Raw genomic sequence first — 23,624 nt, 5'->3', positions numbered from 1 at the left:
ATTCAAAATGCCTAAAACCCATCTCTATTCTCTTTTGGTTATTGGTTAATATTATATTGATTATTATAATTTTAACAGTGATTCTGCCTGTGTCTGTTTGATGATCTCCTTTGTCCTCCTATAAGCCTCAGAATTTCCTTCCTGTCCTTGTACCAACTTCTCTAATGGAGTTTTTCCCAAGTCCCTGTCATACTTCACCTCTCCACTAGTTGCACTGTTTTCCCTCCTCTGCCAGTCACCTGCTTGCACACCTGTTCTCAATTGGTTGTTAACCTGCAGAGTATATGAAGTCCCAGTTTCCTTTGTTTTGCTGCTAGTGTGTCTGTGTTGCATAATGTCTGTACTGGTCTAGCTTTTATCTGTAATCCACACCCTGTCTGAAACTTGTCTATTACCTGCTGTCTGCTTTTTAGTTCCTGCCTCAGACTCCCTTGGATTTGTTTGCCAGTTCTGCCCATTGATCACTGTAAGCCTGTTTATTGACCTCTACTAGTAAACTGCCTTTAACTCACTGGTCCACACTTTGTTTATTAGAGCTGTTTCCCCTATAAATGTTTACTGAATACTTACAAATTAATATAAAAAATATACTTGAATCTCAAAAGAATCTTTATAACAGGGAATTCCCATGAAATCATGTTAAAATCTACATGGAAGAACCAACATAGTTTTGAATTAGGTGATCATCATTTTATTGTCAGATAAGTCAGCCAAAAGTCTTATTTGAGTATGTAAAGTAGTGGTTTCTTCTGTGTGCAGTATACAGCACTACTACATTGACATTTTGTGTATTCCACACTTTTAAAATGGTGCAGTAAAATAGACCTATGAAACTTTTTTACAGTTCATCTTTGTCTGCTGTCGTGATTGCTCAGTCTGAGACCAAGTTCAACTCAACTGTTTAAAGTCTGCAGGGGGTGAGTGTTTCATACTCAAAAGACTTAATTATTCAGTTGTCAATTTAACTATAGAGCTGCTAAACATTGTCAAGTGTTGCACTTTTGAAATTCCAGCTGCCAAACACTCAACATATTGTAAGCCTGTACTAAAGTGTTAGCATGTAGCAACAGAGAGTTTGTTGACTGCATGTATGATGTATAGATCTTGGTTTTTGCCAAACAGGTAGTTCCCAGACAGAAACGTGAAGCCAATGAGAAAGTGCCTTAAACCTGAATTCTTTCTGATAGCCAGCAGGAGGCGACTCCTCAGGCTCCAAAAAGAAGTCTGATTGTATGGAAGTCTATGAGAAAATGACTCCACTTCTCACTTGATTTATTACCTCAGTAAACTGTTTCCTAATGAGTCTATGGTCTCAATCGGTAGTTTCAAGTCTTCTTCAATACAGTATGATGTTCATTTTGTAAATTATGGCCCAATTTAGAGTAAAATAGATGATAAAGCAGTGTATGCTTTACGGCATGGCTACTTTGTGATTGACAAGTTGCCACCACAGCAACAATGTTGATTACATGGCGTAACCATGGCGTAACTGCAGATTCACAGAGTATAGGCGTAGCTGCTGCTATTTCATGGTGTGTTTTCAGTTCATAAAAGTTAATTGTAACATTTTAGTTGCCTACAAAGTTCAGTGTTTAGTCGGACTAAAATACCCTCTAAGGAGTCGGCTGTTCAGTTTTTCCGGTAAGTACATTTTGTTTTAATGGTTTTAGGCCTGTTTTTCGCTAGTGAAAATTAGCATTAGCCCTATCACAGTTAAGGGCTAATAGACTGTAAATGCACATTGCTAATCAAGCTAGCAGCTAGCCCTAGGGTCAGCTGCACCCTCTCATCCAAATATGGTCACTTCTGGCTCCAAAAATCGAAGATGGCAACGGTCAAATCGCTAAACTCGAGGCTTCAAAACGGCAGTCTGCAAACCAATGGATTATGTCACGGTGACTATGTCCATATTTTTTTCACAGTCTATTAATTTATTTGAAAGGTACAATAATTTGACAAAAATGGCAATTGTTTTCCCCGAAACTTCATTTTGTCTTCATGTCTCCATGCATATACTGGAAAAACACTTGATGACATGGGAGGTGACGTTTTCTCCCAAAGTGTTTATAAGCCCCAGCTTCAAAGCCAGCGGTCACACATTGTCCTGCTGAGCTTGCTTTGTCAAAGAAACTGTGCTTTGTGTGTCTGCTGTCTTGTTGCAGCACTGATGTTTGATGGTCCAATTACAGGAAATGGCCAAGAGAGCTGTTTATTCAGTGTGTTTTCGCAGTAAATCCAGTGATTAAACAGCAGCAGATAATAGTGCATAAATTGTGAGGTTTAACACTCTTGGTTTGCGGTTCCTGCTGATATTTGTGTCCATTCTGTCATAGTGAAAAATCAGCTCAGAGGTTGAGAAGATCACAGAATATGAAACCGAAATGTCCATTCAGCTGGAAAGCTTTGGTGTAATACATATGCTGCCTCTGAGCCGAATGCACTTGACCAGTAGCATCAAGGAAACCGGGGAATTTAAAGACATGTGTTTGAAAAGGACATGTATTCTTTAATTTCTCTTCTGACCCTAAAAGTGAACGTAGTCGGACTGAACTCCAGAATCCCTTTGACTTGTGTAAACTTAATGTGAACTCAATCATGAGGGATTCACACTCTGGGCCTGGCTAATTACTGGTTAATTACATCTTCAGACACAGGTCATAGTCAGAGGCTGAGCCAAATATTAACGTTAGCTCATCTTTACTGACAGAAACTGAGCCCAACAAAGACTTTAGCTATTTTGTTCAACTTTGAGTTTGAGTTGATTTGAGTTGTTGGTTCTTGGTACTTTTCACATGCTAAAATATCCTAAAACCATCCCCCCTTTCACTCTGTTGACATTTTTTCTATGCCTGGCCTGAAAATGAGAGAAATGTCTATTTCTGTCTTTCACATCTACTCTTATACTTCATGTTGCTTTCATGTAACAGATAACAGCCTCACTGTTTTCTGATTCCCTCTCTTTTGCAATCAGAGCTGTAACAAAATCGGCTGATATATAGATCTGCTGTTGAACTGAACACTTTTTTGGCTGCTTTACATTGAAATCTTTAAATGAACAAAACACAGGAAGGCTTTTATTGTAAAGCATTTACAGGAAGTGCTGTCTCACATGGAGCAGCGTCTGATAGTAACCCAGATAACACCTGATTGACATCCAGATTTGGATTGGTTTTGGTGTATTGCAGGAAAGACTGTTAAAAGGTAAAATAGCCACAAGTGACTTGAATAGGCTTTTGAAACATTTATTATATTTAGTATTGTTTCTCATTTACATTCACGTATATTAATGGGGTTGTGTATTGTTGCTTGATTGTTTTTGTTGCACAGCAACAAAAATGTCTTAACCATCGACTGTTGCTGAGTTGTAGATTCATTCATTAGTTGTAGATTGATTAACTGGCAAGCAGAGACAGTGTGACTCAGATGTTAGAGAGACTTAAAGATACCATTAATGGACTTATCCATATTTAATCCCAAGAGGATCTGTAACTGTTTTGCAGGAATATGTGAAGAGAAAGGTCAAAAATATTATTTTTCTGCTTTGTTTTCACTTGAAAGAAAACCTTTAGTAAAAATCTGCAAATAGTTATACTTGGTGGGTATTAAATCACATGGAGGATTATGTTCTTCAGCATTTCAGCTAGCTAACACCATATTATGTGATGTCAAACTACGGGAGAGACCATGCATTCAGTACTCATTTCGTTATCCCTTGTACAAAATGTACTGGTGGCTTATCAGCTAACGATTTTGCTGCCATGATCCATTTGTAGAATATCAGTGATTGTAGTGATGAACCAATTTTTGTACCCCTAATGCTGACCCATAAAATATCTTAAAAAGCAGATGAAGGCTGGAATAAAAAGCAAGATCTTGTTTGTAAAGACATTGGCATAGTAACTTTGTGGCTGTGTTGTATAGGATTGAAATGTGTTGTTGACCAGTCAGATTGATTCATGTAAACCTGATGAATGCACACAACTGGACTCACAGTGAGCAGACAAAAAGGCATGTAAAAAAAAAGTGAAAAATGCATTTACCTGCGTCATTATGTACTGTTGGCATTATAGAATATGCCAGTTGTTTTGTTTTTTTTTTGTTTTTTTTTACAAAATAACATGAAGGACACGGTCCAGCACGTCATGACAGTCACGTTAGCATGGCCTGTGACCTGTCAGTGTAAATAAGATGGATGGCCTGAGGAGAAGCGGGAAAAGAATACATATGAAAGCTTATTGTGCACATATGGTCCATTAAGCACTTTCCTGCTTGTTTTTATGGCTGGTTTAATCTTTTTTAATCTGTCAGAAAATCAATTTGTTCACGTTGCTGCCAGGTTGCTGAGCGGAGCACTCCATCACACATCCATAGACCTTGCCTGCCTGAGCAAGGCATTGTGCTGGATTCTAGTCATCAGAAACTGCTATACAGAGATAAATGAATGCATTGATGGATAGATAGCGGAGGAGAGGCCAGAAAGGGACTGAGAAAGAACAAACAAGTTAATGCGAAAGTGAGTGGAGAGATATATGGACAGACAAAACATAGACAGACTGACTTATTTATCGAGAAAATATTTCTGACAAGAAAAATGTAATGACAAGCCATTACAAATAACAATAACTAGCTTTATATATGAGTTGATAAAGTGTAGTATAGAAGGTAGTAATGTAAATATTATGTGTACACTAATCCAATAACACACATTTTAGGTCACTAAAGGAGCTGAAACAGAAAATAAATAAGATTAAATACAAATGAAATAGCTGATGAAAAGGCTGGGTTATACAGGCAAGATTGTATCATCATCATCATCATCATAATCATCATAATATCATATCATCTACAGTCCTTTTTCCATGCAAAAATCCATTTCAAAACTGTTACTATTCCTCCACTGGAGCTCAGCAAGGAAACACTGTCCAGGGAAACAAAAAAGATGGAGAAGGAAATTTGGCACTAAAAAGGCTGTAACATTGGGAGATAACTGTTTGATATGATAAAGTCAGACTGCTGAAGCTTCAAATTAGCCATGGATAAACTTTGGAATGCATTTCTGCACAGAACAAGGACTCTGGATTATGTCCCCCATCACTTACATTAAAATTGCATTAGGAGGAGGTCTTTTAATGTATCAATTTATATCTTTCAGTGTATATATAGGCATGTGAGTCTAGTTTTAAGACCAGAAAAATGTGAACCTACCCTTTAAGTCCAATTTAAATTGTTCAGGCTTTATAAACTCTATTTCCCTGGTCAAATGTCAATTCCAGACTTCACATACTGTTGTCCAGCAAACACATTATGCTGTACAATATAATACCAGGTTGTGTATTTGACAGACAGGTTCCTCACAAACTGGTTTTAAGACACAAAAAATAAAACAGATACAAACTATAAAGACAGCCTTTTGAGTCATGTGGACATGAACAATTTAACAGCATCTCTTACAACCTTTAGTCATAGGATCCATCTGTAAAAAAAAAAAAAAAGGGGGTGGGGGGAGGACTTAAGCTCAGTGAGATAGACATAGAAAGAGAAGAAGGGAGATAGATTGAGCTTCATTTCTAAAACCCCGAGTCTAAAACCCCACAGTGAACCGGTGATTATCCAGAATTCAGCAAAAACCAAATAAGTCCTGTAATTCCTCCAAAGGGCCGGGATGCTGAAAGAGCTAATTTGACAGAACAAGTATAAGAGAGAAAAAGTATTTTCTGTAATAATCTGTGGATTTAGTGGGAGAAAGGGAGGATACCTGGGATAAAGCAAGGGTTTGGCTGAATCCATTACACCAGTGCTATGGGATTATTAACACAGCCAGGAGTCAGTGGGGCTGATAAATACCCATATGAAGACATTGCAGGGGCAGTGAAATGTGTCATTTCCACTCCCGACAGCACGGAAAGGAAGAAAAACCATTAAAATTGCATGCAATTTATTTGTCAGCTTAGAAGAAAAAAAAAGAGAGAAAAAAAGAAAAGTCTATCTCATAAAAGTATTTTTTTTTCAAAGCAGGAAGGCTATTTTCTCCTTGAGCTGTTCGGAAAAGGAATACGCCTTATTAGCCTCTGCGACACACACAGCGTTATTTGGTTATGCAGTGAAGCCTAAAACAGAGTCGGCGTTTAAAGCTGCTTCGTCCCTCCATCTCACTGAGTGATTACCTCTGTCAGGCCTTCAACAGACCACGCAACACACACACACACACATACAAATCTGCGGGCACACATACACCCCGTTCGACAAACTTCTGCGCGTGCACACGCACACACTGAACATAAAACACCTGTCTCCTAAAATGCCCGAGAGCACTCATCCTGCCTCTCTGCCACACCTCAATGTGCAGTAATTCTGGAAAAGGGCCTCTTTTAAGATTCGCGGCCGTAAACGCCAGGCGCAGACTGAGACATTAAATGGCTGCTGTGGGTGCTGGGATGCATCTGCAGCTGAGAGCAAGGAAACATTCTTAGGCCATTAGTCAAACACTCAGATCTGTAGACAACAGGAAAAGAGACGCCTATGAAAATGTGTTTTACTCTTTGTGATGCAAATGCAATAAATGACAGGGCATGGGTGAAGAGATACTCAACAAAAGCCATTTCCGGGATGAATAGAAATAGGATGAAACTGAAGTAACTAATAGAGCATCGTTAGTGAGTTTTGTTCAAAAGTAGGAGGCAGTTGGCTCGCAGTCCCTCTCCAGCCGGTCTCCTCCTTGCTCTCTCCTTGAACACGATAAAACTCAGGAGGAGGACGAGGAAATGCAAGCCAGCAGCACTGGTGGACGCTGATGTTCTGTTAAACCTCTCTTAATTAAAAAACATGAAAAGACAACAAAAAAGCAGAGAACCCGAGGATATGCTAGTTTACTGTTCTCCCTAAGCCCGTTCCAAGGACTCTCACTAAATGTTTAATTTTGCTGCAGACAGTGACATTTATCAGTGGGTTTCCAGTGGGGATGCTCATAAACAGCCTGTTCCCTGGACAGAGGCATCTTGGCCTGAGGGGGGAGACAGACGGGAAGAGAGATGGAGGGAGACAGAGAGAGGAGAGAAAGAGCATCATGGCTTTTTGATTGAAAGACAAACAGAGATTTCATGAATAAAAAAAACACAGGATTTTCAATTTGGTGCAGACTATCATCTCCACATCTATCCATTGTCAGTGTTTGCTGTGATTAAATGAGGACGAGAGTCAGCAGTAGCCTTTTGTAGAAACATTTCTCAAAAGTAGAACTGTCTCTTTAAACTGAGAGATAAACTCATTGGCTGACACACCTCCATGGTTGGTGCTATATAACCTTTTTCTTGGTGAACTGTAGGCCCATATAAGAAAGGGCACTGCAAACTAGCTTAGGCTATGAATGCTGTGGTATGTGGCAATTGTTCATGCTACATACTTGTCCCCTATACAAATAAACATCAAACAAACAAACATACTGACCACCAACAGCCACAATTGTTCAGATGCCATCACTCCAACAAGCTATCACAACATCGTGGTGTTCAGGGTCAGATTATTGAGGCTTTTTATACCTGTTTAAAGGTCATGTGCAGTGTATTCACCAAGCAGGTGCACCTGGCTGGAAGTCAAAGAACTGTCTCTCTTTAGTGCATATGCATTTAAAGAATGACCATGCAAATAACAGGTGTAGACATGTTAACAGAGGTTGATTAGTAAATCCAGTGGACACAAGGTTACATATCACTTTTGCATGGAATATTTTGTGCACTGCACGTAAAAATAAATGAAAACAAAGGTCGGAGACCAGGGTTCACATCCTGACTCCTGTGTGTGGTTAGTTTAGGCACCATAAGCACTTTGCTTAACGTTAGGAAAAGATTGTGGATTTGGTTAAATGTGAATAAAGTATACACATCTTGTCTCATGCTTTAAGTTACTGTTTACTTTTTCTGTATATAACCAAGTGATTTGAGTGCCTCAGCATAACCATAAAACTGCTTAATAATACATTTCTTGCTATATTGTTTTGTAAGAGCAGATATTTTGGCAGAAAACAAATGAAATATGTTGTCAGTGAACATTTAACTGAAATGTTCAGTATCCACATTTTGTGACTTGCCAGATATGTTCATTAACAATGGTTCCTCATTATGTTGATTAAAAAAAACACGTAATCTGGGCTGCATTATGTTTCCGTACAAACTTTTCTTTTAAATTAGTAGTACAGTACCAGTCAAAAGTTTGGACACACTTTCTCATTCAAGAGAATGGGAAGGAAATTCAATGGAAACTTTTGACTGGTACTGGATATGAGCATAATTTCTAGGAGACAGTGTTAGAAAAGTTAATTGTGGGTTCTCTTTTTTTATTAATTTATATTTTAAGAAGTTAGTTCTCCACCTTTTGGAGATTGTCAGATAGATAACTTGAAAAGTTCCCTTTCTCCTCCCTTATTTAGCACGTTTGACCTCACAGAAAATCTTGATTGGTTTTACATTGTAGTGAACTCTGGTTAGATGTGAGAAGAAGTGGAAAGCAAGAGGGGAAACTATGCTGAAAGCAGTACTATCATTACCTGTCAGATGGAAGAGATTGCTCCTTTGAAACAGGGAAGGCTACTCCAAATGACTTATGCTTATTTGCCCCATTCTACCCCCACCCTACCCCTCTGTCTCTTTCTCTCCAGTCTACTTCCTCAAGGCATACATTTTCTCCTCTCCATTCATATGTCAGTTCCTCACTCTCCGCAATCCTTCCCCTGCAGATTTATTCAGGAATACAAAATGAAATCCTCTCGCACTTTTGACTTGTATTAAACGCCTTCATTCAAAATGAGCCTTGTGAAAACGACTTCCACTGAGGAGGTGTCAGGGCACAGAGTCTGTTAACATGCAAACTGTACACTCGATTTATCCCCTTTCTCCAACACATGTGGTATGACCTGACCTGTCAGACGCTGGGGTAAACAAAATGAAGGAGGTTAAAGAAGGTTACAGACTAAAGAGGCCAATATTAATCCTCAAAGCCCCTTCAAGATGACAAAAAGAGGCTGGCAGCTCCTCTATGTCTCTTACATTCCTCTATTATGGGTCACATGCACCCTCTCCACCTCTACTCTCAGCATCAGAGCAAACTTTGAGCAACTTCTAAGTTTGATGAGTGTTGGGGCATTAAAATGAAATGTCTGCAATTTTCTCCCCTCATGGGGAATTTGCATCAGGCTGAGTGTCCTTCAGAGTAGTCATAGACCAGCGCCCTGCTTCAGAGCCAAATCGTGATTAAAGGTACAGTCATCAATCGAGCTACGTGATAGCAGCAAGATCTCTTCCCCCTGTCATTTACCATCATATCCTTATGATTATTTATGATTGAATTTGCCATTAGTGCCCGTGTTTACGCCATTTGATTGACATTGTATTAACCTCACCCCTCAGTACATTTTTGAAACAGCTGACTGTGACTTTAAGACGAGGTGTGTTTGTGAGACTGATGAATCAGCGTTGCATTCAGCAGCCAAACAGATGTTGTTCCCCTCCTGTTAGCAGAGAAATGCCTACAGTGTCCTGCACGGGACATTTGGCACCCTGATGTCTGTCATTATTCATCGTGAGAGGGTTTCCAATAACAAGGGCAGGCAGGGGGCATTTTTTAAGCACATTATCCACAGAGAGATGCGTACATACTGCATGATGTTGCCATGGGGCACGCAAGGCAGATAGTGTCCCCTGCTCAGCGTGATCATGCCTAGATAGTTGAAGTGAGGCTCGTGGAAAACAGTGAGAGATTGAGCGAAAGTCCTTGGAGAGAATCTGGTCATCAAGTGTAGGGATGCTGATACATAAGTCTGAGCAAGGCCTGTGGGCTGTGGATGTCATGTTGATGTACAGAGCTTTCAAAGTTGTGAGGTTTTATATTATTGCTCTGTGTGGCCTCAGAGAAAGATAAAGAAGGATGTAAAAAAAAAAAAACTCGACTGCAAGAATCTCTTTAAATCTGCTTTTTTTTTTGTTGTTGTTTTTTTTTTTAAGTGGCTGGTTGCTCAGAAAAAGCAAACCTCTGCCTATGTCTTCTCCACAGCTGTAGCAGAAGCAGCTGGTGCTCACTGCAAAGAGTGCAGGAATAATTTACTTCACACTTTCTTTCATAAGATGTGGAGGGGGGCTGTATTAATGGGAGGGAAAATGGAGCAATGGACGAAAAGGAGAGATGGCTAGATGGAATGAAAGCATCAGCTCTTTAACAGAGGAGTCCTCCCGTGGGAATATGTAAATAATTTCACTTAAGTGCTTGAACTAAAAGAGACGAGAGCAAGTGAGAGTGCTATCAGTGCGTGCTGGTAAAAACTGTGCACCTAAGCAAAGAATTTCTCCATCATCTCCACCTTTCATTTAATGATATGAAAAGCCATCTGTTATCTAAAATGGGCAGAATAAACATGACTTCATAAAATGCCTTCATTCAAGTTGACAATGACTATTTCAAATGTAAGCCTTATAGTTGATGCACTTTAAAGTCACTAAAATAACAACCGCAGTCGTGTGAGCCCAGTAGTGCCACTTATACTGTAATTTCCTTAAAAAGTTATTTTAACAATATCCCGATTAATATGTTATGGGGGTAATCTGAGTATTTGTGCAGTTGGGAGGACATATGAAAGGGTTCAGGAGAATTTTATAATTTTGGGTGGTGGATTAGACATAGTAACTGTTTGAATCACAGTTGAACTTGGATACCATTATCATCTTTTGCATCTCTGTATTATCGTATTGGTCCATTTGTAAGATGACCTGTTTTTGAAAAATGACTTTTTGATATGCAACACACTTTCACACTCATCCTGTTGGGAAAGTTTCCTTGAGATACTATTATTCCAAGGAGAAGAGTGTCCTCATTCTGGAAGCCTTTTCTCTCGTCTAAGTAAAATTATACCTTTTTAAAGGCAGAATGTAAAACACACATTTGTGTAACATATGTATCAGTCTCATACTCACTCTCTCTCCTGTCAGGCTCTTGGAAGCGGTCAGATTTTTTTTAACTGACAGTTGTCATTTTTTCAGACTGGCTTTTTGTCTTTTTTAGAGCTTCTCATCATCTGTGACAGTGGTAATTGTTGGTTTGACAGATGATTTGCTCCATTTCTGCAGTAAAGACGTCAGTAGACCCTCTGGACTCGTTTTCACTCAGCATGAATTTATTTCCTCTGTGGCAGAAAAACACAAGCCTTCAAAAACTCCTGAAGGTTAAACTGAGCTAAGGAAACACTTTTAGGGCTGACTAACTCTATGAACACACTATGAAAAGACACTTGCGAGCCAAAGGCTACAAACAACTCATTATGCAACACCCATACTTTCTCCATTCAAAAAGAATAGCTGATGTTGTGTACACATAATTGTCTGGACCTTGAATATAAGATGACCCCCACTTTTTCAAATGTAAATTCCAGGAAAAAAATATTGTCTTCTATTCGGGCCAGTGCTGTATTCTTAACTACTTCTTTCTTGTAAGGGCTGTGACAAGTCCCATCACAACTTCCTGGGGGCTGTATCACGCAGCGAGATCAGTGGGTTATCCAGCTATCTTTGGGCTTAAACGACCAGTATGTAGGTTTTAGTGGTATCTAGCGGTGAGGTTGCAAATTGCAACCAACTGAATACTCTCCTCCTCAACCCCTCCCTTTCAAGTGTGTAAGAGAACCTACGGTGATGGCGAAACTCTTGAAAATCACAAAAAAACGCAAAAGGCCCTCTCTAGAGCCAGTGTTTTGATTGTCCATTCTGGACTACTCTAGAAACATGGCGGTGCAGTATGGCAGGAAGAGGACCCGCTTCCTATGTAGATATAAAGAGCTCATTCTAAGGTAACGACAACAAACCAATTCTTATTTTCAGGTGATTATACTTATGAATATTATTTTCCATTTCTGCCAATAGATCCCCCTAAATATTACACACTAGTCCTTTTAACTAAGGTTTTCTGGTATCACTAAGCTGGCTCACTTTTAATGGGGGTACCACAATAACCTATGCTGCACAGCTAACCTGCTCCAGGGCAGGATAACTTCAGAGGATCAGATAAAAACTTGTCAACTGCCTGCCTACTGAGTAGTCAGATCGCTAATTAGTCAATCACAAAAACTGAGTGTTGTCCTTTATTATAAAAAAAAAAAAAAATCCACACACTGTTAATTAGCTGCCAGTAAATTATAAATGCAGCATTTCAGTCAGGTAGAACTTATCACAGATGAACTACTTATGCTCCCTCCTCTCCTGTCTGCTTTGGCAGCTGAAACACTTTTAAAGTCCAACTGAAATGAAATGGCATTTTATTTTTGGCATGCGTGCATACCTACTCTGTAGATCACATGTCCTGTGTTCTGAAACCAAAGGGGAGACATTTCTATTTAAAAAAATTTGAACCCTATTTTTTCATTAATTTGACAGAATATAGTTATTTCAGCCATACAGCAGCCTGCTACACAACACAAGAGCATCAGACTTTTAACAACCCACTTTAGTTTTCCTGCTAAAGTCTCCTTCTTATCTAACTTACAAATATGAAAACACATCTTATCCGGGATCACCAATGTTAGGCTCAGTGAAGCCAGGACACCCAGAGAAAGCCAGACTAAGTTGAACTTTCTTGATACCGGCCTCTGGTATTGTCAGATAAAAACATTTGAAAAAAAACACTTTCAACTTTTTCGTTATAAAAAGTGTGTAAAAGTTCTCGAAACACACAAGAAAAACTGTGTCTATCTTTTAATTAGTCTGCACTGCCTGTCTCCATCTGTTTATCTGTCTCTGTGTACCTGTGTGTCTCTGAAATATGTCTTATTTCCATTTCTAGCTCAGTAATTGTGGACCTCATTTTCCATTCTGTTCTCTGCTAGTCTTTCTCTCTGTCCTCTACCTCAGCATCCACCTTTATGGTAGTAGTTTATCTGTTTCTGTACGTTATCCAGTTAGACTACTGTCTACTGTCCTCTCTCTTGCCAATTTGTTGCCAAGTTTGACCTGCTGGAGGTGTTGGAAGGCCAGCATTAGGACTTTATGTGCAAATTATGGCCCTCAGGAGAGAGGGTTGCTCTACTGTGTAGTGCTGTGGAAGGTCTCTGTGCTCATCTGCTGTTCAGTGTTGCTCAGGGCAGCCTTGAACCTGCTCTTTTCCCGCAATCTACACCTACTGCCGAGACATGTGGGAAATCTCCCAAACACCTTTTGGGACTTAAGATAGTTTTCCAGTATTTCCAGGAGGGTTAATAGTATTTCCAACGCCTGTGCTTTGAAGAGGCTCTTCTCTCAGCAGCAGTAAAAGTTTCTCCTCCTCGCAGGTCCTTTGTGGGCTCTGACAGCTGGTGTTGCTACTCTACTCTACTACTCAACTCTATACCATAAATCGTATACAGTACCAGTCAAAAGTTTGGACACATCTATTCAGTTACTTATGGTTTTTCTTTATTTGTACTATTTTCTCCATTAAAGAACAAAAGTAGCCACTGTTTGTCTTGATGACAGCTTTGCACACTATTGGCAATGTCTTAACCAGCTTCATGAGGTAGATGCCTGGAATGCTTTTCAATAGACAGGTGTGCCTTGTCAAAAGTTAATTGGTGGAATTTCTTGCCGCCTTAATGCATTTGAGATCATCAGTTGTGTTGTGCTGAGATAGTGTTGGTATACAGCAAATAGTCCTATTCGACTACTGTAGTAATCCATATTATGGCAAGAACTGCTCAACTAAGTAAAGAGAAACAACAGTCCAATATTACTTTAAGACATGAGGGTAAGTCAATCTTGAAAATTTCAAGAACTTTCAAAGTTTCTTCAAGTGCAGTTGCAAAAACTATCAAATGCTACGATGAAACTGGCTCTCATGAAGACTGTCCCAGGAAAAGAAGACCAAGAGTTACCTCTGCTGCAGAGGAGAAGTTCATTAGAGTTAACCAGCCTCAGAAATTGCCAATTAACAGCACCTCAGATTAGAGTCCACATCAATGCTTCCCAGAGTTCAAGTAGCAGACACATCTCAACATCAACTGTTGGGAGGAGGCTGCAAGAATCCGGCCTGCATGATTGAATTGCTGCAAAGAAACCACTACTGAAGACCAATAAGAAGAAGAGATTTGCTTGGACCAAGAAACACAAGGAATGGACATTAGACAAGTGGAAATCTGTACTTTGGTCTAATGAGTCCAAATTTGAGACATTTGATTCCAACTGCCGTGTCTTTGTGAGACGCAGAGAAGGTGAACGGATTGTATCTGCATGTGTGGTTCTCACCGTGAAGCATGGAGGAGGAGGAGGTGTGGTGTTGTGTGTGTGTGTGTGTGTGTGTGTTTGGGGGGGCTTTGCTTTGTAACACTGTTGGTGATTTTATTCAGAATTCAAGGCACACTTAACCAGCATGGCTACCACAACATTGTGCAGCGAAATTCCTCCCCATCTGGTTTGTGCCATAGTGATACCATCATTTGTCTTTCAAAAGGACAATGACCCGAAACACACCTCCAGGCTGTGTAAAAGCTATTTGACCAAGAAGGAGAGTGATTGAGTGTTGTATCAGATGATAGGGCCTTCACAATCACTTGACCTAAACCCAACTGAGATGGTTTGGGATGATTTGGACTGCAGGGTGAAGGAAAAGCAGCCAACAAGTGCTCAGCATATGTGGGAACATCTTAAAGACTGTTGGAAAAGCATTCCAGGTACAAAGCAAACAGTGACTACTTTGAGGAATCTAAAATATGAAACATATTTTGGTTTAACACTTTTCTGTTTAATAAAAGCATAAAACAGGTATTTATTATGCCAAAATTTTTATTGTGATAGCAAAAATCTAACTTGATTTTCATACTATAGTGACATGAATTGAAACCAATTGCTGCCTGTAGGGTAAGAAATCAGCTCTCTGAGGCTGTCCTTTGGCACAGTAGTGTTTTGAGCTAAATGCTAACATCAACATGCTAACATGCTCACAATGACAATGCTTGCATGCTGATGTTTAGCAGGTATAATGTTGACCATGATCACCTTCTTAGTTTTGCATGCTAGCATGCTAACATTAGCTATTTAGCATGAAGCACAAAGTACAGTGAATGGAGTCTCATTAATTTTTCAGGTTTAGTTGTAACAAAAGTATTGGACAAATTATAATTTTGACCTGATGAGGTCAACAGGAAGGAAGTTAAAGGATCATAAAAGTTCTGGCAATTCATCCTGGGGGGAACATGAATGTCTGTACCAAATTTCAGGGCAATCCATCATATAGTTGTCATTTTAATTAAAACTACAAATGCCAACCTCATGGTGGCGCCAGAGGAAAAGTCAAAGGATCATAAAAGTCATTAGGGGTCATCCCTGGGGAAACCTGAATGTGTACAAAATTTTGTGCCAATTCCTCAAACTTTTGCTGAGATATCTCAGTGGTGGACTGATCTGCCTAAAAAGCTATGGTATCGTTAGGAAAATGGTGAGTGGTAATTTAAGTGTATATAATTTGTAGCTAAGGTTCTTAGCTTATATAACTCCATAAGATCAGGAATAATTTTCTTGTGACTTTGCAGCCTGTGCCAATTAAACTTCTTTATGCATGTGTATACAATAAGCATATCAATATTAAAATTAAACCATCTAGTACACACTGGGGTAATAATATTTTGTCCACGGTAATAGTTATTTCAGTCTTCTGCACATCAACACAAACACAAGCTCTCCAAAGCGTACTTGACCTATAATTGAAGTAATTATTGGGACCCGGGAAGGTCAACAACGTATCTTATTAGCTTTCACTCCAGCTCCAAGACTTTCTGTCCAGCTGCCTTTAATGTTATGCATGCAAAGCTAAATGTAGCATTAGTGGAGCCCTAGAGAGCAAGGTTTGACATTGATGACTTTGTTAAGGGGAACATATGTTTGAACAGATCGCCCCCTCTATAAATACAGGCTGTATTCAATCCCCATGGCCTAAAGGCTGGCGGCAATGTATGTCTGCATGACATTATACTGAAAAGAGAGAGAGAGAGAGAGGAAGGCAGAACGAGGGGAGAAAGGGCAATCGCTTTCAGTTTTTTAATATTTTAGCTCAAGTGCATCACTATAGTACTGTTTGTGTACTTGGTTACATTTTGCTTTATACTTAAATTTTTCATAAACTAATCCAAATTGAGCTGACAAACAAAAAGGCACAATGAACACACTGTGACCTTCCTAATATAATACTCCAGGCAGAATGCTTTTGACTGTCTTGCAGCTTATGGATGATTTGATCAATTTCTAATTAAAAGCATCACATTGACATTAGATGAAAACCCACTGTAATTTATTATAACAGGGATATTACAAAATCAACAAGTCCTCCAAATTAAATGACAAAATACATCTTTTGTTCATGTACTCAAGAATGATGCATAGAAGCATTTTCTGATCTGATGCCCTTAAATCTGAAATAAATACATTTTGGGATTTGACAACAGTATGGTTACAATTTGGGTTAAAGTTACTACTTTCTTAAGGTTAGGGGACCTTTCCTGTCATGGCTACAATATGTGATTAGTTTAGCTTAGGATGATAATAATTTTTAAAAAACAATGTGGAGTTGCAGTTAAAATGGGAAACGACCTCCTCCCTACACTGACTTTGTTTGTCTTAATGCTGCCTGATTTCCCTCTTCGCTCTCGTCATAATTAGTATAGCTGCTAGAGGGCTTCTGTCACTTGAATGTAAGTAAATGTGGTTTTGGGGAAGATAAACAAACTTATCCTAACGCTTTGTTTTCAGTCTCTACGGACCATGGGTGCAAATTATGTGTCGAGCTAACCCTGGCACATATACAAAGATGTTTTCAAAATGTCAGTCAGTTGATGTCAAATGTCAGTTGATTAATATGCACCGTCATCATTATTAAACAATTTATTGATTAGCACAGGGACATCAGCATTAGGAGATGTCAGAAGCCAATGTACAACAGTAACCTGAGGTTTAGCAGCACAGTTGCAGCATGAACTCGCGCAGTAATGTGAAAGACACAAATATGTAACATTCAAACACACACTCATGGACACACTCACACAAACACACACTACTTTGTTCCCTCCCTCTCTCTCTCTCACACACACACACACATACACATACACACAGGGTATGGCGATTATGGTCTTACAAAAGATTCTTCTCGACTGTGCTGAGTATCACCAGGCAATTATAACATTTTTTTAATCAGCGCTCTGCTTCTTTTTTTTTTTTCTTCTTTTTTTTCCTTTTTTCATGTGGAGGGTAGTGTTGGTTGCTGGGTAAATGAAGACCATTTTGCAATATGAGCAGATGGTGAGCATTGAAGTGCCTGTTGACAGGTAGCCTATAGCTTGTTGTCTGAGCTGGCGTTATCACACATGCAGTGAGACACACACAAACACACACACCTATGCACACACACGGCAGCAGCTTTGAGCCCTAATTGGTACCCAGAAGGGTTTGATGGAGAGAGGGAGAGAGACTGGTATGAAAGAGGAAATGAACATCAAAAACACAGACCAGCTGGTCAAATATTTACCTCCAAAGCACTGAAGGAAAGAATACGCATTTAATGTTGAATTTTATTGAATGAAAAATGGACAAAATCAAATTAATGAAGTGAGCAAACATGTGAATTGCTTGTGAAGTGTTAGTTTCTGCCCCTGAGATACTGAGACAACACCAACAACAGAAGCCTTTTTGTTGAAGACAGCTGTCATGGAATCACAGGATATCTGTCTGTCTGGTCTGTCGAACTTCTTTTTTTAAACGTCTTCTTCAAAGTGATAACTCGCAAATGCATTGTTGATCTAATTTTGTGACATGCTTGGTGATAATTGGATATTGCTGTAGTGTTCCCGCAGTGTGTTACTGTGAGATCGCTTGTCAGTCAAATAGTAAAGACCGTTCTGCTGCATCATTTTCCCTTGTGTTTCAGTAGGGGTCGCTGTTTTTTTGTGCCTCTTTGTAGTAGTTTTTGTTGGTCAAGTTAACAACCCACTACCTCTTTCATTTATTACAAACAAGCTAGTCTTGCTGCTGCTAGAAACATGAAAATGTATCAGTCTGCATGAGGCAGGGGATTTTTCCAAGGAAAGGAGCAGGGTATGGGAGCTATTACTGACCCTTACCCTAACCCTTACCTTTAATATCAATACATGCACTGTACAGAGAGGGCCATGATGGGTGAGGTTATGAACCTTCAGCCATATATTTCACAGTACACACCTACCTACCCACAGAATCCCCAAATCACTGGTGAACTTTTTCTTTTCTAAATTGAACTGAACACTATGCTACAGTCCTTTTACCTCCATGCAAGTCAGTGGAGCGTTTAGGTAGCTTATTTCACTACTTTCCCTCACTTTTCAATTGATTGATGGTCACTTATGTTTACACAGTTACATACTATATTGTACTGTATACTACATTGCCATTTTATACTGTTTTTGCAGTACAAAAGATCAACATGCTTTGCTGTTATAAACAGGAAATGCTAAAATACTGTATATGTGCTGACAGGTGTCAATCCAACAGTGACTTTGGAATGCCACTGCCAATTAAACTAAAAGGCAAAACTAGAAGGCAAAATGTATTTTTTTTTAAAGATTTTATACTTATTTTTTGTTCTCCAAGATATATGTAGCACTGTCTTAGCATCATTTTCAATTATTACTATGAGCATCGCACTGTCCGAGATCACCCCTGATTTACTGTACAGGGCACTATATTTATTTGGATGTTTGAGCCTCACTGTGCAGAATGATGTATGTGCAGAGTTTGACACTTTTGTTTGATACTAAAGGTTGTTTTCACATTCATCTTCTGAAAGTGGGAAGTTTGAAAGGGGGGCGTGGGGGGATTTTTGACACCAATGAATCATCATTTTGTGCCATCATTTGCAGGCGTAAAGTCGAACGATGGTAATTTTTGCATTTCTAAAATGCAGTGCATTGCATTGTAAGCAGAAATAAGTGTACATGTCATTGATACTTTTTTCATTCCATTGTGGGAGTTTCTGATGGGACTACTGTATACAGAGCATTCATTTTGCACTTATAATTCTAACACTTAAAGATCCCCTCCAGACACATGTTAAAAACAATGTGTGTCTGATATGGTTTTCACACACAAAAAGTATAATTACCATGTTAAAATCCTTAAAAAGCCATCTACTCCTTCTCCCTCATCAAACATATTTCATCTCAAAAGTTTAACTGCTGCACACAAGATGTCTCTTTGTTCACTATAAAGTCCATTCTCAGTGTATGTGCACTGGAGGCTTCAAGTTTCGGCATCACACTTGTGTAAGTTGCACACTGGACCATGATTGGCTTCTAAACTTGTTGTGATGTCACAAATCGCGCTCCTGCTGTAGAGTAAACAATTGAGTGTCCAGCACAAATGTTTTAGTTTGCATACAGACTTCATTTTGTCACTTTTCTAGTGTGAACATTACATACTCAAACCCTGCTCAGATTTAGTGTGTAGTGTGGATTTAGGACTCAGCTGTAGTCTCTTTACTTAATCAGGGAGCAACAGGTAATGTTATGCTAGTGTTGTTCAGGTGAACACTTGAGCAGCAAAGTTTTCCCACTTCTCAATAGGCAGCTGATTTTTAGGCTATAGAGTGAAAATACTACAGATCATTACCTGAAGCAAATATTGTACATGACCAGGAGCACATTTTATACTGTACAGTTAGCTCTCCCAGTCACAATTGTGACGTGATGTATTGATTAGCACTGTATGTCATATCTGTCTCTAATATTACTGAAATCCCCATATGCAGGCTGTTGTGGATGTGAGAGGCTGTAGGTTATTGACCTTCCCCTGCGAGCTGAGTCCACATCCTCTGGCACGTTCTCGTCTGCTGGTTTCTCCATCTGAATGAGACCAGCATCTTCATGACCTTATTACAGGCAGAGAGGAGGAACAGTTTGTGTTTGTTTTGTGACCATATGGCCCCATTAGTAGGGTAACGACCCCACAGTCCCTCCAGGACACACACACACACACACATACACACAGAAACACACACACACACTCATTTCTGAATTTCTGTGTGTGTTGGGTTACGTGCGTGTGTTTGAATGTGTGTGTGTAATGACCTTGGAGACCCTCCAGGACACTTAACACTGCCCCCAGTGGCCACTTACACAGATGAAGCTTCTCCATGAGCCATTTGGCCTGCGACCACTGCTTGGATTGTGAAGCTCTCACAACACACACACATATCTACACACACACAGTTCGGCACAAAGCTTCATCTGTGTCTTGGAAGGACTGCTGATCATTTTGTTTATGCATTTATAGCACACACACACAAGCACACAAACATTTCGAACGTCTGACAAAGGGCAAACAGGCAGGGGTCAAAGTAAAGTAAATCTTTTCAGCATGCTAATAAATCTTTGAGGCTAGGTCAACAGAAAACAGAGACCATCAGCTGTGGAGATGTTAGACGAGTCATTCTGAGCTGTAAACAGGGAAGCAGAGATCGACCTGCTGTTAACACCTCATACTGTTGTTACAGATGGCCACATTGTATGGCTTGACTGTGTGTAAATACTGTTTTTATTCATAATTCTACTTTTACTGCCTACTTTACAATAAATACATAATTCACATGTAATGTAATCAACCTCAGAGTCATGTCACAACCCTTGATAGCAGCAAGGCTGCTGAGTTTTCCTATTGCTCGTTTTAGCAATTGTATGCAGTAAAATACTTGTGGGAGCTGAAGTTATTTTTCTTTTTGTGAGGGACAACAGTCTACACTCCTACAACAGTCTATGGTCATAGCTTCCACAACAGTATTGTTGCAATAAAGCTTCTATCCACCAGTGGAAGCAATGTTACTGACAAGGCAGTGTAGCAGTCATTGAGCAGGAAATAAATTATGTGCGATCATGCACTGTACATTGGTTGCTGTGAAAAAGGCATATACAGACATTTTGACTTGTCCTAGTAGGAAAAGCACAGGCGACTGCTGTGGCTCAGGAGGTAGTGCACAAATCACTAATTGCAGAGTTGGCAGTTCGATCTCTGGCTCCTCCTATTCATATGTCAAAGAAAACACTGAAACCCAAGTTGTTCCCAGCTGGGCATGTCAGCTCTGCCGCCATTGATGTGAGTGTGAATGGGCAAATGAGAGACAAATTTTAAAGGATAGCCAATATTTAATATTATTATTTTACCAGTACTTTTCCTATTGTGACATTTCTTCCTTGAAAAAGGCCTATTCAGAGTGATGAAATTTCCCTCCACAGCAGTTTTAGTTTGGAGAGGCTAAAAGTCCGCAATTTGGGGAGGGGCGCAGCACCATGAACACACAACACTTAACATGTTCCTGTTTTTTTAACAATTAATTAAAGAAAGAAATAATGAAAAAATACTTTGATGAAGCCAACTATATGATCGCGTCAGTGTAATGCTTTTTCAGTCTTATTCTACTCTATCTCATGTTGTAAATTGTCACATCATATCGCAAAATGTGATGCAACAGTATTAGCATTGTTGGAAGATGGAAAGAAGTTTCATGACGCTCAGGATTAAAGAGATCGGGTAATCCAGTGTTTCCCGCATAACAGGCAGAATGCCGAGTTCTAACTGACCAGTCTGAAGTGTATAGAGGCCGCAGATCAATTAACATATGTGTCCTGCTGCCTTCAGATGGCTGCAGGGATTTAAGCAGAAGCTTTTCATACAGTATAAAGCAGCTGTGGACAACAATTATTGTCAGAATCTATCATATTACTTATAAATCAGTGCAGACTATACTGCTTTAACCACATTAAACTTTATATTTTTTATGCCGATTTAAACACATCTAGTGACTGGGGAATGTTTGATTAAATATTCTTTATTTATATTGTAAGCATTATTCTGTTATTTCTGTGTATTTGCTCTTAGTTTGCTCTTGTTGATAAAATCACTGAAGTGCCAGCGGAGTAACATTGCTTCAGAAACAGACGTGGTTCTGAGACTTCTATTCTCAGCACAGCAACACCAACAACTTGCTTTGCACTGCTTCATCTGAATAACCCCCACTTCTCCCCCCCACCTGTTTGTTCCTCTCCTCCCACCTGTGCACCGTGTGTGCTGCGCTTGGCACCAAAATACACAGACAGGCAAAACAAATTCAGGAAACAGTCGAAGCGCTGCTTGCGTTGGTTGTTATAATCAGTAACTAGAGGTTTCTGTCTCTTCCACTTGGTGTTGAGTGGACTGTTAACCATCAGGGGCTGAGCCCAGATTCTTCTCCATCAAAAAACTTTTGAAAACCTACTTCTAAATAGACTGCTTTTTTTTTTCTTGCATGTGAGGGCTACACATTGCTTAAAAAATATGAAAATTGGAGAAGGAAAGAATGGTTTGGATTTGATTTACCATATAATCTACACATGAATATACCAGCCATTCAAATGTCTCAAACCAAAATGAGCATCATATCAGATACCTACTTCCATTATTACTAGGCCTACATGATGGAAAATCCTCAATGGTAATTTCACAAATGAGAGTTGAAAATAGCTAACTACTCAAAGTGACTGAGTAACCTCTCATAATTTGGTTGCAAAATCATTGCTGATGGACCTACTTTATATGAACCACAATTCCCACCTTAATGGTACAGATGATAGAACATGAGAAAATACTATTACCTATGGAAAAATGAAGACAATGACTGAATTCTGTCTTTTAAAAATTATATTATCTTGTTAAATTTTACCTACTTCAGTATTGTTATGACCCAACTTGTCCAGGCTGCAATATAAGAAGGGAAACAGACATAAGGTTCAGATCTAACACAAGACTAGACTAGTTTGGTGTTGCATGCCAAGGGGACGCATAACTAAGCTATCATTGCTAACGGTTTAGCTGGCTACAGTGCAATGCAAAGTACATTAGCTGTATATAGGCTAACTTATGCTCTGCTCATATCATATTCACGTAACTTGGAACTCATACAGACATTTACACACCTTGTTTTCCTTGCTCAGCATGAGAGGATGTTTGTGCCACTGCTTCAGTTTCAACCCTTTTACTGGTAAAAAAATCTTCATATATATCCATTTTTTCCTCACACTGGCTGACTGTGTAAGCTAGTGTTTGACATACTAACCCCATCAATTGAAGAACTGACAGAGACCTGTCAGCCAATAAGACAACAAGTATTTCCATGTATTTTCCTGTAAACCCTCTGTGATTGGTCTTAGCTCCATTCTGTTCACTGAAGATACAAAATTACAACACTGCCGTCTTCTTTAGTGTCAAATCGCTCAAAGTGGAGAATTATTAGGGCCAAAGAAAAAATCTTCGGGGCTACAGCCCTGAATGCCCAGGCCAGACTTCGCCCATGTTGATGGCTTGCTTTCTCTCACCAAAATAACCTCTTAGCTATTGCATCCAAATACCAACAACAAGCGAAGTAATTCACAAAAGGCTTCAACGTAATATTTCCATGATCATTTGGGCCCTTCATCACAGTACTGCAGGTCCAGCATTATGTCTAGGTCGAATTCAATATGTGCTAGAAATTTCATGACCGAAGTTTGAATGCCAGCAGCATTTGGGTGGTCTAAGAACTGTACCACAAAAGTAGAATGACCCTGGTTCAATTATGACTGGGGATCTTTGTTGCAT

General features: G+C 39.4%; 1 protein-coding gene across 2 annotated transcripts in view; it reads left to right on the top strand.

Annotated features, from left to right (window-relative positions):
* The first annotated feature begins 306 nt into the window (after positions 1-306).
* agbl4 (AGBL carboxypeptidase 4) overlaps positions 307-23,624 on the top strand; it is a 432,805-nt gene continuing 409,487 nt past the window's right edge. For both annotated transcript variants that reach the window (XM_042416279.1, XM_042416278.1), the window contains exons 1-2: positions 307-466; positions 845-917. The gene's annotated coding sequence lies outside the window, so the exon portion shown is untranslated. The remainder of the gene's footprint in view (positions 467-844; positions 918-23,624) is intronic.

This window comes from Thunnus maccoyii, chromosome 7, assembly GCF_910596095.1.
Source record: "Thunnus maccoyii chromosome 7, fThuMac1.1, whole genome shotgun sequence".
NCBI classification, from domain to species: Eukaryota; Metazoa; Chordata; class Actinopteri; order Scombriformes; family Scombridae; genus Thunnus; species Thunnus maccoyii.
Note: the sequence above shows the minus strand (reverse complement) of the source record. Positions and strands in the feature narration are given on the sequence as shown.